This window comes from Globicephala melas, chromosome 2 (assembly GCF_963455315.2).
Source record: "Globicephala melas chromosome 2, mGloMel1.2, whole genome shotgun sequence".
In the NCBI taxonomy this organism is placed as follows: domain Eukaryota; kingdom Metazoa; phylum Chordata; class Mammalia; order Artiodactyla; family Delphinidae; genus Globicephala; species Globicephala melas.
The window spans coordinates 136428400-136446814 of NC_083315.2; the positions used below are offsets into that span (position 1 = coordinate 136428400).

The 18415-nt window shown below is 37.3% G+C and overlaps 1 protein-coding gene across 2 annotated transcripts in view; it reads right to left on the reverse strand.

Annotated features, from left to right (window-relative positions):
- RTN1 (reticulon 1) overlaps positions 1-18415 on the reverse strand; it is a 415427-nt gene that overhangs the window by 389274 nt on the left and 7738 nt on the right. Inside the window, exon 2 of one of the 2 annotated variants that reach the window (XM_060294866.1) lies at positions 14260-14403. The exons of the other annotated variant lie outside the window; for it this stretch is intronic. The gene's annotated coding sequence lies outside the window, so the exon portion shown is untranslated. The remainder of the gene's footprint in view (positions 1-14259; positions 14404-18415) is intronic. 2 annotated transcript variants of the gene reach the window in all.

Below are 18415 nucleotides of genomic sequence, written 5' to 3' on the forward strand. Positions count from 1 at the left end.
GTAGTTTGGCTCTACTCTTTGACTGTTTGTTTCATCTTTATTTACAGCATAACACCTTCCCTTCCCTCCCTGCCCCCAAATGTTTTACAAGTATGTTTCTCAAAGAACAACCAAAAAAGACTAATCTGTAAAAAATATATCAATAACATTTTTAAGTTTCCAATTATTTCTTATTTCATCCTACCAATTTAGCTGAAAACAGGTATTTACAAACACTGGTAGCCTACTTTCTTATAGCCTTTCATTTTTTTATGCAGTTCTTTAAATGATTTCAATCAACCTTAATGGTGCATTTTTAGTTAAGAAAATAGAATGAGAAGTCAATTTGAGCACTCAGATGAACAAGTGTCTTCAGAAAGAATAGGCATAAATAGGTTTAGAAAATAGAGAGAACAGGAGTAAAATGTAGTGAGCAGAGAACTCAGAGAAGCCAGATACAATGGAAAGAGTAAAATACTGCAGAGCTTTTTAAGCTACATACAATTGGAACAATGGACTTGATCCAGCCATCTATGTTAAACTGTTAAAATATAGGTGAAAAGCAAGATGGAATTCTATAAAGAGTGTTGAGGAACAGTAGAATGAAGAGCTTTAAATCTAAAGAGAGTGAATGCAGTCATTCAATAGGATGGAAATGATGTCCAAATTGGCATATTTCCCTGGTTAATTTACCTTGTGACCAACTCTGTTCAGTTTTAGGTATTAAGCCATTATTAGCAACAAAACAGTCTTTAAATTGCCACCATTGGAGTTTTTAAGCAACAACATAGTGTACATCCGTGAATTTAATGAATACATGCAACTAACAGTTGGGGACAGGGGGCGAAATTTCCCCCTCTACCCCTGAGTTCTTATAGCTGGAATAATAATAAAATTTACACACGACAGATAACAGTAGAAAAACCAGCTGAATTTTGTGCACACAGGAGATCATAAAATGATGCTCAGAGACTGACCAAAAGCAGGCAGCTTTTGTATCTTTTTACATGAAGAAAAATAAATTTGTGAGGATTTGACAGGATAAATAAACTCAGGTTTGGGTTCTTAGTTAGTAAGGAATTTATGCAAAGTTTAGGCTTGGGTAGTAAATTAGTAAAGAAGTAACAAGGTTTGTTAATACAAGCTTCTAGGCCCTGAATTCCCTATGTCTTTTTGCCTCTAGGTACAGCGAGGGCACATTTCACATGGGAGGTTTATTTCCTACCTTCAGAGAGACAGAGAGGAGGGGTCAATATGTCCCTCTTGCATCAGTCGTGTTTTAAGTAACTTTAACTCAAAATAATCAATATGCCATTGAGGCATATTTTGGGGTGGTCCTAACACCACATAAACATGCACAGATACATACAAGTAAAAATACAACATATAGCTCTCATATAATTGTAATAATTTAATATTATGGTCTATAGCAATCAGTACACTATATCAAACTTCCTATCCTCCAAAATCAAAAACAAAAAAAGGCTAATTTAGAGTTAATGGCAAAGGTGCAAGTGTACTATTACAAAAACTTGAAAAAGAAAGCTCATCTAGATAACACATGCAACTCAAAGAACAGTATACTTTCGAATAATCAGATGACTTAAGTTTTTTAATTAGCTGGAAGTCAATCAGAACATTTGTTTTCTACATTTTGGAAAAACTTTTATTAAATGTATTGACATACTTTCCTGTTTTAGTAAGCAGAATAAATGAAATAAAATTTTATTTTCAATGATTTATAGTGTCTCAGGTGATAGTTGTGCATGATTTACAATTTTAAAAAAATGTAGCTAAGAAAACTGTGTAGAATGTGACTGGAATTGACAATTTAACCTTGGAAGTTGCTTAAGACCAAGATTCGTGATTTTTGCTTTTGTCTTCTGGCTTGCATTTTGTGTGTGTTCCTTCAATGACTAAGATGCTTAAATAATTTTTCAAGTTAGGTGAAAGTTCTAATATTTTTCATGTATAGTAAACTTAAGCATTACTATATTATTAAGTTTTGAATGAAGGTATTAATTATATTTATGGAAATAGATCTAAAACCTCTGTAGATAGAAACTAAATAAAACTAAAGCCCAAATATCTGTCAATGTTAACAAGTTGGGCCATTGTTAACTCTCAAAAAGAATATGAAAACGTCAGCCATATAATGTCATCCTTTAATACTTCGTTATTGAAAGTTTTAAATACCTATTTTTTAAGACTTACTTTTAACTAATATTGACATTATCAAGAATTTAAACAACAGCTACAACAGACTTCAGAAAGAGTGAAGATTTCCTATTACCATAGAACTGTTTTAATATACTGCTATTTCCAGACTTTTTTCCAATACATTGTCAGAAGATAAGAGTAGAAATGTATGTATTTACCACATGAGTATTTCAGTCACTTCAATATTTAGAAGAGAAATCATCATGAACAGCTATTAAAGATAATAGAAGCCAAACTTTTTTTTTTTTAAATAAATTTACTTATTTATTTATTTTTGGCTGTGTTGGGTCTTCGTTGCTGTGCGCGGGCTTTCTCTAGTTGCAGTGAGTGGGGGCTACTCTTTGTCACGGTGCGTGGGCTTCTCACTGCGGTGGCTTCTCTTGTTGCGGAGCATAGGCTCTAGGCGCATGGGCTTCAGTAGTTGTGGCTCATGGGCTCTAGAGTGCAGGTTCAGTAGTTGTGGTGCACAGGCTTAGCTGCTCCGCAGCATATGGGATCTTCCCAGACTGGGGATCGAACCCGTGTCCCCTGCATTGGCAGGTGGATTCTCAACCACTGCGCCACCAGGGAAGCCCCAAACTTACTTTTTTTTTTTCTTTTTTGTGGTACGCAGGCCTCTCACTGTGTGGCCTCTCCCGTTGCGGAGCACAGGCTGCGGACACGCAGGCTCAGCAGCCATGGCTCACGGGCCCAGCCGCTCTGCGGCATGCGGGATCCTCCTGGACTGGGGCACGAATCCATGTCCCCTGCATCGGCAGACGGACTCTCAACCACTGCGCCACCAGGGAAGCCCCCCGAAACTTACTTTTAAAGAGTATTATTTCCATGGAAGAAACAAACATGAAAGAAATTAGTTTTGGGTTAGGAAACACTTTTCTCTTGAAACTCAAAAACAACTTTAAAAAGTGAGTTATTTGTTTCTACTATTCAATCTTGCATAGTTTTTGATCAATTATTTTCAATTATATTCAAAAATCAATAAAGAATACAATTGTGAGACTAGATGGGGAAAAGCAAATGAAAACAAAGCAGAATATTGGTAACCAGAGTAATGTTATTCATATTTGGTTATAAAGAAGCTTGAATTCCCTTACTGGATCATAACTGTTTAAGTTATTTTGTCTTGAGATCAATTATTGACATTTACATACTGTTTTATTTCCACTGAATTTTGTAATTTTATTCATTATGTTTATGAGTCTTTTCATGATGTTTGTGGGGGAAAGAACAAAATTGATTTTTAAAAAATAATAAAATCAATCTACTCACTAGTTTAAATGAAGGTATAAGATTATGTAAAATATTTGAAACTTACGGGCTTGTAAGTTTTTAAAAATTAATGCTATTCTTCTGATATAAATCCATTTATACATTTGGATATATGATTGAGCTTACTGTAGCTGAATGGCCTATGTATTAAAGAAGTAAGCACATGAATAATATTATAGCAGAGAACAGAGGACACACAACTAACAAAAAGAATGATATAAATCAAAAAGTTGTCGTACTACATACTGGATCATTTCTATTTCATGACATCATACTTTTATTATCCTTTCACATTTATAAAAGATGTAAAAAAAATGAGCTACGTAGTCTCTTATCAAATCCTCAAATGATCAGACTATACTACAAAGCTACAGTAATCAAAACAGCATGGTAGGAACTTCCCTGGTGGTGCTGTGGTTGAGAATCCACCTGCCAAGGCAGGGGACACAGGTTCGAGCCCTGGTTCAGGAAGATCCCACATGCCGCAGAGAAACTAAGCCCGTGCACCACAACTATTGAGCCTGCACTCTAGAGCCTGTGAGCCACAATGACTGAGCCTGCGTGCCACCACTACTGAAGCCCGCACGCCTAGAGCCCGTGCTCTGCAACAAAGAGAAGCCACCGCAATGAGAAGCCTGCACACTGCAGTGAGGAATAGCCCTCGCTCGCTGCAACTAGAGAAAGCCCATACACAGCAACGAAGACCCAACACAGCCAAAAATTAATTAATTAATTAATTAAAAAAAAAGAAAGAAAATGAGGTCCAGAGATCACTAAAAAAATAAAGTAAAACAGTACAGTACTGGCATAAAAACAGACACACAGATCAATGGAACAGAATAGAGAGCCCAGAAATAAACTCACACACTTATGGTCAATTAATCTACAACAACTATACAATGGAGGTAAGAATACACAATGGAGAAAAGACCATCTCTTCAATAAGTGGTGCTGGGAAAACTGGACATCTACATGTAAAACAATGAGATTAGGACATTTCCTCATATCATATAAAAAATAACCAAAAAAATCAAAATAGATTATAGACCTAAATGAAAGACCTGAAACCATAAAACTCCTAGAAGAGAACATAGGTGGAACACTCTAACATAAATCATAGCAACATTTTTTTGAATCTGTTTCCTAAGGCAAAAGAAAAGTAAAAATAAATGGGACCTAATTAAACTTAAAAGCTCTTGCACAGCAAAGGAAACAATCAACAAAACAAAAAGACAACCTATGGAAAGAGAGGAAGTATTTGCAAGTGATATGACTGATAAGGGGTTAATATCCAAAATATACAAACAGCTCATAAAACTCATTATAAAAAAAATGAACATAATTTAAAAATGGGCCGAAGACCTGGATAGACATTTTTCCAAAGAAGACATACAGATGGCCAAAAGACACATGTAAAAATGCTCAACATTGCTAATCATCAGAGAAATGCAAATCAAAACCACAATAAGATATCACCTCACACCTGTCAAAATGGCTATCAAAAAGTCTACAAATAAAAAATGTTGGTGAGGACATGGAGAAAATGGAATCCTAGTACACTGTTGGTGGGATTGCAAATTGGTGTAGCCACTATGGAAAACAGTATGGAGGTTCCTCAAAAAACTAAAAGTAGAATCACCATATGATCCAGCAATTCCACTGCTAGGTATATATACTAAGAAAATGAAAATACTAATTTGAAAAGACATATGCACCCCAAAGTTCATAGCAGCATTATTTATAATAGCTAATATGTGGAAGCAACCTAAGTGCTCATCAAAAAATGAATGGATAAAGAAGACATGCCATATATATACATATATACATATATATTTATGTATATATATATATATATATACGCCATACATAAATATATATGTATAGGCTGGCTGAAGATCTAGGGAGTTCTAATTCCTTGTTTCTTATATAGCTACGGGCCAAGAAGTTTTATTCTGCACAAAGACAAAGGTGAGATTAGAAACAAGAGTCAACACAGAAGTTCCTGGATCCCATCAAGAATCATACTGACCCCACAAATAGAGATAACTGAATCATCTATCTGTTTTTCTCAGCTGAAGTAGAAAACACCACAATTTAACATTTGCACACATTTTTTCCTGTATCTTTCACAAAGTGAAAGATATCTTTCTTTCAGTCATTTCTTCAGCCTACTGATGAGAATTTCCAATGAGGTTCACATTTACAGATCTTTGTTCCTAATCAGAGTAATTTTCTCCTGCATTCAATAGACTGTGTGGTTTAATAAGAAATATATTTGGTCTTTCTCTCTGGTTCCTGGCATAAAGCTCCTAAAATCCTTGGAATTTCCTGAGTGGTAGGAGTTCCTTTGTCATTCATAGGAGCCCCTTTAGAGCACGTCTGAGTATATACTAATGAGATTACTTAAGACTGGGGTCCTAGATAGTTTATGCTAATGGGATAACTTAGGGTGGTAACCTAGGAGAGGGTCACCAGAAAGACCATGTAATTAGAGTTGGAACTTTCAACCCCACCCCCAACCTCTGGGAAGAGGAAGGTGGTTGGGGGCTGGAGATTAAAGATCTACAAGAACTCTTGAACAATGAGAGTTTGATGAGCTTACAGGTTAGTAAACACATCCATGTGGTGGGAGGGTGATGCCACCTAGTTCTACGGGGACAGAAGCTCCTGTGCTTAGGACCCTTCTGGACCCCACTCCATGTACCTCTTCATCTGTATCCTTTATAATATCTTTCATAATAAACTGGTAAACATAAATGTTTCTCTGAGTTCTGTGAGCCACTCTAGCAAATTAATCCTGATAAGAGGGTTGTGGGAACCCTGATAAGAGGTTGTCAGAAGCACAGGTAACAACCTGAACTTGCAACTGGTGTCTAAAGTGGGGCCAGTCTTGTGAGACTGAGTCCTTACCCTGTGGGATCTGATACTATCTCCAGATAGAGAGTGTCAGAATTGAGTTAAATTTGTATTGATAGTACACCTAGTCAGTGTCTCCTGAGAGAATTGCTTGGTGGTGTGGGAAAAAAAAAACCACACTGAAATGAGTAAAGAATACTGATGACTATGCAAACACCACAGTAATAATTATTGCAGGTAAAAATCATCTATGGATTCCTAAATTAGTAGGTAGTATAAAGAAGATATTTGAGCAGAATAATTTCTAAGAATTTCTCCACATGATACTTTTTAATTACAAATAGAAAAATAGTACCTTTATAGTGGAAAAACCTGGTAAACACCACTTTAAGTGATCAAAGTTAACATCACCAATGATCAGAATAATAATTCATAATAATATCATCATCATAACCATCACCAATGTCAATATCCTGATATGATGCACTAAGGGTACAACAGCATTTCTGTGATATTCTTGCCAAAAATACACAACCTGATCGTGAGAAAATGTCAGAAAAACCCAAACTAATGGACATTCTACATATAAGTGGTCAATAACTCTTCAAAAAGGTCAAGAGTATTGAATGATGAAAACTGGAGAACAGTCACAGATTGGAGGAAACTAAGGAGACATAACTAAGTGTAATATGTGGGTTCTGGATTGGGTCTTGGACAAGAAAAAGGACATTAGTGGGGAAAGCTAGTGAAAGCTGATAAAGTCTGCAGATTAGTTAAGAGTATTTATTATTGTTGACTGCTTGGTTTCAATCATCGTTCTGTTACATAAAATGTTATGTAAAATGCTAACATTAGGGGAAGCTGGGTGAAGGGAAGTGCACTATTTTTTCAGCTTTACTATATGTTCAAAATTATTTCTTTAAAAAAAGAATTAGGAATTTGAAATGTAAATTTTGGACAATGTTCCTGACTCAAATTGTCATTTTACTGATGCTTATGTGTAGGAGCAAAACTATCAGTAAGCTCTATTACCACTGTATTTCACACATTCTTCATGAAACTGGGGATCCAGGAAGGTCTTAGGGATCTTCTGTATTTTATTTTCATATCAGAATCAACAAGTAATGTAGTTTATTTTAAAACATGCCTTCCTTTTATGAGAACTTAACTCATAATGAAGCCATCATAGTTTGAAAAAAATCGAACTAATAGGAATTTTTGGTACAGAAATTTAAGCACTCTATTCAGGTAACTGGAATAAGTATAATTATATAATAAAAACGTTATAATGTCCAAAAAACTTTTTTTATTACAAAAGAAGCACTATTTTGGCTTTTTGTTCCAAGTTTTTTACTAATTAATTGAACTAAAAATGTACAAAGTCGTCCCAGAACAAAAAGCAAACTATGTCTTAGCTAGAAAGATGAGAAGTTACTTAGTGACATAGCTAACAGAAGTGGAATTGTGGAGGAGACAACTAGTTACCTCCCAGCATCTGTTCATCATTTTCCTTTAGTAAAAGAACTCTGATTATTAGCTAGGTACAGTGCTTCCCTCGAAGCTAAGTGTGGCCATTTATTTTGGCCAATGACATACATGGGCTAGTGCTGTATGGGAACTTTCTGGAAGTCTCCTTAAAAACGAAAAGGAAAACAATGTCCCTTTCCTTCATCCTGTGGTGTAGAATATGATGGAGGAGTTCTAGTTGGATCAGGAGGGAAAAGACCCTAAGGATGATGGCATAATAAAATGGATGGACCCACCAGCCCACGGAACTGCCATACTGACCCTGGAACACCTAAATCCAGACTTACTCTATATGGCAGAGAAATAAATTATATGTTGTTAAACCACTGTTGCTATGATTTCTCTGTTACATGAAGCTCAACCCATTCCTAACTGATACAGGAACATTATCAGAAAAGAGATGTGAAGGACTTTTATATTAAAATTTTAGCAGACAAATACAACTCAGTGATAAGTGAGAAAGACAGCAAATAAGAAATGTAGATCTTAAGAAAGAGTATAAAATGGAAGATGTAAAATGAAGGCAGCAACTGGTTCTGAATGAGTTATATTAGAAGGTCACTGCAAAGTCCTTTAGTATCAGTATAAGGGGCGGCACAGAAGAATAAACTAGAATTTGGGGCTATTAAATAAAGATGAAAAAAGAAATCATACTTAAATTCTCTAAGGTTCTAAATGATTAGAACCTTAGAGAAAATAATTATACTTCAAAATTATTTGGATAAAATTTGGCAGATTGTACTAGTCATTGGCTTTAGTTGCAAGGAAAAGAAAATTACTCTGGTTAATGTAAATAGAAAAGGAATTCATAGGATATTGAATAGCTTATACAATCACCAGGAAAACTGGAAAACCAGGGTCATAGAATGAGTAATTACCAAGGGAAGATGGGTGATCAGAACACAGCATAACACTGCTTATGACATGGATCAACTCAATTAGGGTGCCAATACCTTGCTGCTACATGGGTGCTGCTGGGCCCTGAATGGTCCTGCTGCCATGAGAATGAATTCTAACTATTCCTGCTTCTTTACTCCTCGTGTTTTACATTGAAAGCTCCAGGAAGATGGCCAAACGTAGGTTGCTTCCCAAAACTTTATGAGAGTTTTTAAAAAACGTCTGTATTTTTGAACTTCCATGGTAGGAGATGTGGCCTGCCTTTCCACTAAGGCTCCCACAGTGGCTCCCACACTGGCTCCCACACTGGCTCCCACAGTGGCAAACGAATGGGATTCAAACAGTGAGCACCCAAAAAGAGACAAATATGCAATACATTAAATAATTTGAAATATTTTAATGGAGTTGAACAGGAACATTGATGTTTATCTAAAAAATGTTTTAAGTTGCTTCACATCTATAAAGTGGGTATAGTAGACTATGAGAGTTGCTCTTTTTGTCAGCCCAGATAATTCCCACCCACCCTCTCTTCAGATTCCTTTGGGAAACTCCTCCTTGAACATATGAGTTACTGTTGGGGCTGCTGATCATACGGGTAGGCACACAGGACCTGAAATTGAGATACGGACACTGGGAGAGGGTTCTTTATTTCCTCTACTGTAACTGCTTAACCAGGAGGATGTGAGTCTGAAGCCTCTGGAGGTATTTGCCTGCCACTAGGAGAGAATCTATTTGAAAGATAAAATAATGCAAACCAAGAGATGGAGACAGTCCTGACAGTGGTATTTGAATCTCTGGATGCAGTCTTTCCTTAAGATCTACACTTGGACTTCTCAATTACATGAGCCAATAAATCCTTCTGGGTTCAATTACTGTCATTTGCAACCAAAAGTGTTCTGACTTAGTATAATACATAAGATCTAGGAGATAATATTGTCTCTATTTTGAGTCCTACAATTAAAGAGTAATTTGAAAAAATACAGTTCCCTCACTTCTTACAGTGGGGGTAGGAAGGATATTTGGCCATCAGTTCATAAAATATGAAGCACTAAAAAAACAAGTTCATAAAATAGTTTTAAAACTAATGAAAATGCATCTTCTCTGAGCATCAGAGGAACTATGGCTTGGGAAAACAAAAGGTGTGAAGTTAACAATTGCTTGAAAAAGTCAAAAGCAGAAGTAAAAGGCACAGATTTAAGCTATACTATAGGAAATTCATGTTTGATGTAAGAATTTCCTAGTAGAAAATAAGTAATTGAATGTTTCATAAGATTAACTTTTTAAAAAGATAAGAATCTGGCCTGTTTGATGTGGTATAAAGCTTAAATAACATTGTAATAAAAGTGAAGGGAGAGGAACCAAGATGGTGGAGTAGAAGGACGTGCTCTCACTCTCTCTTGCGAGAACACCAGAATCACAACTAGCTGCTAGAAAATCATCGACAGGAAGACACTGGAACTCGCCAAAGAAGAGATACCCCACATCCAAAGACAAAGGAGAAGCCACAATGAGACGGTAGGAGGGGAGCAATCACAGTAAAATCAAATCCCATAACTGGTGGGTGAGTGACTCACAGACTGGAGAACACATACCACAGAAGTCCACCCACTGGAGTGAAGGTTCTGAGCCCCACGTCAGGCTTCCCAACCTGGGGGTCTGGCAATGGGAGGAAGAATTCCCAGAGAATCAGAATTTGAAGTCTAGCAGGATTTCATTGCAGGACTTCGACAGGACTGGGGGATACAGAGACTCCACTCTTGGAGGGCACACACAAACTAGAGTGTGCATCGGGACCCAGGGGAAGGAGCAGTGACCCCAGGGGAGACTGAACCAGACCTACCTGCTAGTATTGGAGGGTCTCCTGCAGAGGCGGGGGGTGGCTGTGGCTCACCGAGGGGACAAGGACACTGGCAGCAGAAGTTCTGGGAAGTACTCCTTGGCGTGAGCCCTCCCAGAGTCTGCCATTAGCCCCACAAAAGAGCCCAGGTAGGCTCCAGTGTTGGGGTGCCTCAGGCCAAACGTCCAACAGGGAGGGAACCCAGCCCCACCCATCAGCAGTCAAGCGGATTACAGTTTTACTGAGCTCTGCCCACCAGAGCAACAGCCAGCTCTACCCACCACTGGTCCCTCCCATCAGGAAACTTGCACAAGCCTCTTAGATAGCCTCATCCACCAGAGAGCAAACAGCAGAAGCAAGAACTACAATCCTGCAGCCTGTGGAACAAAAACCACATTCACAGAAAGATAGACAAGATGAAAAGGCAGAGAGCAATGTATGAGATGAAGGAACAAGATAAAATCCCAGAAAAATAACTAAATTAAGTGGAGATAGACAACCTTCCAGAAAAAGAATTCAGAATAATGATAGTGAAGATGATCCAGGACCTCGGAAAAAGAATGGAGGCAAAGATCGAGAAGATGTAAGAAATGTTTAACAAAGACCTAGAAGAATTAAAGAACAAACAAACAGAGATGAACAATACAATAACTGAAATGAAAACTACACTAGAAGGAATCAATAGCAGGATAACTGATGCAGAAGAACCGATATGTGACCTGGAAGACACAATGGTGGAATTCACAGCAGCAGAACAGAATAAAGAAAAAAGAATGAAAATAAATGAAGACAGCCTAAGAGACCTCTGGGACAACATTAAATGCAACAACATTCACATTATAGGGGTCCCAGAAGGAGAAGAGAGAGAGAAAGGACCTGAGAAAATATTTGAAGAGATTACAGTGGAAAACTTTCCTAACATGGGAAAGGAAACAGCCACACAAGTCCAGGAAGGCAGAGAGTCCCATATAGGACAAACTCAAGGAGAAACACACCGAGACACATAGTAATCAAATGGGCAAAAATTAAAGACAAAGAAAAATAACTGAAAGCAGCAAAGGAAAAATGACAAATAACATACAAGGGAACTCCCATAATGTTAGCTGATTTCTCAGCAGAAACTCTACAAGCCAGAAGGGAGTGGCATGATATATTTAAAGTGATGAAAGGGAAGAACCTACAACCAAGATTACTCTACCTGGCAAGGATATCATTCAGATTCGATGGAGAAATCTAAAGCTTTACAGACAAGCAAATGCTAAGAGAATTGGGCTTCCCTGGTGGTGCAGTGGTTGAGAGTCCGCCTGCCAATGCAGGGGACACGGGTTCGTGCCCCGGTCCGGGAAGATCCCACATGCCGTGGAGTGGCTGGGCCTGTGAGCCATGGCCGCTGAGCCTGTGCTCTGCAACGGGAGAGGCCACAACAGTGAGAGGCCCGCATACTGCCAAAAAAAAAAAAAAAAAGCTAAGAGAATTCAGCACCACCAAACCAACTCTACAACATATGCTAAAGGAACTTCTCTAAGTGGGAAACATAAGAGAAGAAAAGGACCTACAAAAACAAACCGAAAACAATTAAGAAAATGGTCATAGGAACATACATATCGATAATTACCTTAAACATGAATGGATTAAATGCTCCAACCAAAAGACACAGGCTTGCTGAATGGATACAAAAACAAGACCCATCTATATGCTGTCTACAAGAGACCCACTTCAGACCTAGGGACACAAACAGACTGAAAGTGAGGGGATGGAAAAAGATATTCCATGCAAATGGAAATCAAAAGAAAGCTGGAGTAGCAATACTCGTATCAGATAAAATAGACTGTAAAATAAAGAATGTTACAAGAGACAAGGAAGGACACTACATAATGATCAAAAGATCAATCCAAGAAGAAGATATAACAATTATAAATATATATGCACCCAACGTAGGAGAACCACAATACATAAGGCAACTGCTAACAACTATAAAAGGGGAAATCGACAGTAACACAATAATAGTGGGGGAATTAAACACCTCACTTACACCAATGGACAGATCATCCAAAATGAAAATAGATAAGGAAAGAGAAGCTTTAAGTGACACAATAGACCAGATAGATTTAACTGATATTTACAGGACATTCCATCCAAAAACAACAGATTACACTTTCTTCTCAAGTGCGCATGGAACATTCTCCAGGATAGATCACATCTTGGGTCACAAATCAAGTCTCAGTAAATATAAGAAAATTGAAATCATATCAAGCATCTTTTCTGACCACATCGCTATGAGATTAGAAATGCATTACAGGGAAAAAAACGTAAAAAACACAAACACATGGAGACTAAACAATATGTTACTAAATAACCAAGAGATCACTGAAGAAATCAAAGAGGAACTCAAAAAATAACTATAGAGAAATGACAATGAAAACACAATGATCCAAAACCTATGGGATGCAGCAAAAGAGGTTCTAAGAGGGAAGTTTATAGCTATACAGGCCTACCTCAAGAAACAAGAAAAATCTCAAATAAACAATCCAACCTTACACCTAAAGGAACTAGAGAAAGAAGAACAAAAAAACCCCGAAGTTAGCAGAAGGAAAGAAATCATAAATATCAGAGCAGAAATAAATGAAATAGAAACAAAGAAAACAATAGCAAAGATCAATAAAACTAGAGCTGGTTCTTTGAGAAGATATACAAAATTGATAAACCATTAGCCAGACTCATCAGGAAAAAGAGGGAGAGGACTCAAATCAATAAAATTAGAAATGAAAAAGGAGAAGTTACAACAGACAGCACAGAAATACAAAGCATACTAAGAGACTACTAAAAGCAACTCTATGCCAATAAAATGGACAAATTCTTAGAAAGGTATAACCTTCCAAGACTGAACCAGGAAGAAATAGAAAATATGAACAGACCAATCACAAGTAATAAAATTGAAACTGTGATTAAAAATCTTCCAACAGGGCTTCCCTGGTGGCGCAGTGGTTGAGCGTCCGCTTGCCGATGCAGGGGACACGGGTTCATGCCCCGGTCTGGGAAGATCCCACATGCCGTGGAGCGGCTAGGCACGTGAGCCATGGCCGCTGAGCCTGTGCATCCGGAGCTGCTGCTCCGCAACGGGAGAGGCCACAACAGTGAGATGCCCGTGTAACGCAAAAAAAAAAAAAAAAAAAAAAAAAAAAAAAAATTTTTCCAACAAACAAAAGTCCAGGACCAGATGACTTCACAGGTGAATTCTATCAAACATTTAGAGAACAGTTAACACCTATCCTTCTCAAACTCTTCTAAAAATTGCGGAGGAAGGAACACTCCCAAACTCATCCTATGAGGCCACCATCACCCTGATACCAAAACCAGGCAAAGATACTACAAAAAAAGAAAATTACAGACCAATATCATTGATGAATATAGATGCAAAAATCCTCAACAAAATACTTGCAAACAGAATCCAACATCACATTAAAAGGATCATAAACCATGATCAAGTGGCATTTATCCGAGGGATGCAAGGATTCTTCAATATACGTAAATCAATCAATGTGATACACCATATTAACAAATTGAAGAAAAAAAACCATATGATCATCTCAATAGATGCAGAAAACTCTTTTGACAAAATTCAACTCCCATTTATGATAAAAACTCTCCAGAAAGTGGGCATAGAGGGAACCTACCTCAACATAATAAACGCCATATATGACAAATCCACAGCAAACATCATTCTCAATGGTGAAAAACTGAAACCGTTTCCTCTAAGATCAGGAATAAGACAAGGATGTCCACTCTCACCACTATTATTCAACATAGTTTTGGAAGTCCTAGAGAAGAAAAAGAAATAAAAGGAAAATCAGAGAAGAAAAAGAAATAAAAGGAATACAAATTGGAAAAGAAGACGTAAAACTGTCACTGTTTGCAGATGATATGATACTGTACATAAAGAATCCTAAAGATGCCACCAGGAAACTACTAGAGCTAATCAATGAATTTGGTAAAGTCACAGGATACAAAATTAATGCACAGAAATCTCTTGCATTCCAAAACACTAATGATGAAAAATCTGAAAGAGAAATTAAGGAAACTCTCCCATTTACCACTGCAACAAAAAGAATAAAATACCTAGGTATAAACCTACCTGGGAGAAAAAAAAAACCTGTATGCAGAAAACTATAAGACACTGATGAAAGAAATTAAAGATGATACCAACAGATTGGGAGATATACTTCATTCTTGGATTGGAAGAAACAATATTGTGAAAATGACTATGCTACCCAAAGCAATCTACAGATTCAATGCAATCCCTATCAAATTACCACTGGCATTTTTTACAGAACTAGAACAAAAGTCTTAAAATTTGTATGGAGACAGAAAAAACCCCGAATAGCCAAAGCAGTCTTGAGGGAAAGAAACAGAGTTGGAGGAATCAGACTCCCTGACTTCAGACTATACTTCAAAGTACAGTAATCAAGACAATATGGTACTGGCACAAAAACAGAAACATAGATCAATGGAACAAGATAGAAAGCTCAGAGATAAACCCATGCACCTATGTTCAACTAACCTATGACAAAGGAGGCAAGGATATACAATGGAGAAAAGACAGTCTCTTCAATAAGTGGTACTGGGAAAACTGGACAGCTACATGTAAAAGAATGAAATGAAAACACTTCCTAACACCATATACAAAAATAAACTCAAAATGGATTCGAGACCTAAGTGTAAGACTGGACACTATAAAACTCTTAGAGGAAAACATAGGAAGAACACTCTTTGACATAAATCACAGCAAGATCTTTTTTGATCCACCTCCTAGAGTAATGGAAGTAAAAACAAAAATAAACAAATGGGACCTAATGAAACTTCAAAGCTTTTGCACAGCAAAGGAAACCATAAACAAGATGAAAAGACAACCCTCAGAATGGGAGAAAATATTTGCAAACAAATCAACAAAGGATTAATCTCCGAAATATATAAACAGCTCATGCAGCTCAATTTTAAAAAAACAAACAACCCAATCCAAAAATGGGCAGAAGACCTAAATAGACATTTCTCCAAAGAAGACATACAGATGGCCAAGAAGCACATGAAAAGTTGCTCAACATCACTAATTATTAGAGAAATGCAAATCAAAACTACAGTGAGGTATCACCTCACACCAGTTAGAATGGGCATCATCAGAAAATCTACAAACAACAAATGCTGGAGAAGGTGTGGAGAAAAGGGAACCCTCTTGCACTGTTGGTGGGAATGTAAATTGATACAGCCACTATGGAGAACAGTATGGAGGTTCCTTAAAAAACTAAAAATAGAATTACCATATGATCCAGCAATCACACTACTGGGCATATACCCAGAGAAAACCATAATTCAAAAAGACACATGCACCCCAATTTTATTGCAGCATTATTTACAATAGCCAGGTCATGGAAGCAACCTAAATGCCCATCGACAAATGAATGGATAAAGAAGATGTGGTACATATATACAATGGAATATTACTCAGCCATAAAAGGAATGAAATTCGGTAATTTGTTGAGACGTGGATGGATCTAGAGACTGTCACACAGAGCGAAGTAAGTCAGAAAGAGAAAAACAAATATCGTATATTAACGCATATATGTGGAACCTAGAAAAATGGTACAGATGAACCTCTTTGCAGGGCAGAAATTGAGACACAGATGTAGAGAAGAAACGTATGGACACCAAAGGGGGAAAGTGGTGGTGATGGTGGTGGTGGTGGTGGTGGTGTGATGAATTGGGTGATTGGGATTGACATGTATACACTGATGTGTATAGAATTGATGACTAATAAGGCCCTGCTGTATAAAAAATAAAATTAAATTAAAAAATTTAAAAAAAGAGGGAGGAGATATGGGGATATATGTATATGTATAGCTGATTCACTTTGTTATACTGCAGAAACTAACACACCATTGTAAAGCAATAAAGACGTTAAAAAATAAAATAAAATAAAATAAATAAATAAAAAATAAATAAATAAAAATGAAAAAAAAACGTGAAGGGACCCATTGTAGTCATTTCTGTCATTACCTATCAATATAATCTTAACTTCTCTGGACCCCTGTTTTCTCACCTCTTTTTTTTTTTTTCGCGGTACGTGGGCCTCTCACTGTTGTGGCCTCTTCCGTCGCGGAGCACAGGCTCCGGACGCGCAGGCTCAGCGGCCATGGCTCACAGGCCTAGCCGCTCCGCGGCATGTGGGATCTTCCTGGACTGGGGCACGAACCCATGTCCCCTGCATCGGCAGGCAGACTCTCAACCACTGCGCCACCTGGGAAGCCCTCTCACCTCTTAACACAAGCATCTCTTTCACCTCTAAAATTGTGACTGAGCATTAAAAGCTCATCTTGGTCTCACAATTACATTTCTTTAAACTACCAACATACATGCACTAGTAGGACAGATGTCAAAATACTAATTTGAGCATAACAGAGAACAGAATTTGGGGATGTTCATTTTAAAAATTCTTTTTCCAACTGCTTTATGCATTTCATTTTTTCATTGTCTTGTACTCTTAAATCTATTAACTGGCCCTTTTTACAACTTCTGATACATATCTAGAAATCCATCCATAACTTTGTGATCATTGTAGTAAAATATAGAACATAAAATTTACCATTTTAACTTTTTTATTTTTTAATTGTGGTAAAAGATACATAAAATTTACCATCTGAACCACCTTTAATTGTACAGTCCAGTGGCATTAAGTACACTGTTGCACAGCCATCTATCTCTAGACCTCTTTTCACCTTGCAAAACTGATATTCCATTGTAATAATATTCCATCGTAAGTATATACCATATTTTGCTTATCCATTCGCCTGTCGACAGACAAGGTTTGTTTCCCCCTTTTGGATATTGTGAATAATGCTGCTATGAACATTGGTGTAAAAATATCTGTTCGGGCTTCCCTGGTGGCGCAGTGGTTGAGAGTCCGCCTGCCGATGCAGGGGACGCGGGTTCGTGCCCTGGTCCGGGAGGATCCCATATGCCGCGGAGCTGCTGGGCCCGTGAGCCGTGGCCGCTGAGCTTGCGCGTCCGGAGCCTGTGCTCCGCAGCGGGAGAGGCCACAGCAGTGAGAGGCCCGCGTACCGCAAAAAAAAAAAAAAAAAAAATCTGTTCAAGTCCCTGTTTTCCATTCTTTTGGTATATACCCAGAACTAGAATTTCTGAATCAAATTCCAAGTTTAATTTTTTTGAGGAACCACCATATCATTTTCCACAGCATTTGCACCATTTCATATTCTCATCAGCAGTGCATGAGGGTTCCAGCTTGGGAATACTTTTAAACATAAAAAAATTAATTATTTTTAAATAACATATAGTGCTTCCAAAACAACACTGAAATGATTGTCTAAAACACCACCATGCTAATACAACTATCATTTTCTAAAATCTAAATGCTTTCTCACTTGTATATTTTTACAGAATTATACTTTATATATTTTTTGGGTTTTTCCACATTATAAATCTAAGCATTTTCCATGATATTAGAAACCCAACGTAATTATCATTTTAATATTTGAATTATATTCAACTAAAGGGAAATATTTTCTTAATCATACCTCTGAACATTCAAATTGCTTCCACTTTTACACCATTAAAAATATGCAATAAACACATACACGTATAAATCCTTTTTCTTCTGTTGAATACTTTCCATAGGAAGGTATTAATCAGCTAAAAGATGTGCACTTTTTTACAGAGTTTTTGGTAAATATCACTAATTTTTTTTTTTAACAAAGGAATCATATAGATTTGTATTACCCCAGCACTCTCACCAGAAGGAGCTGTGATGGGAGGTACCGTTAT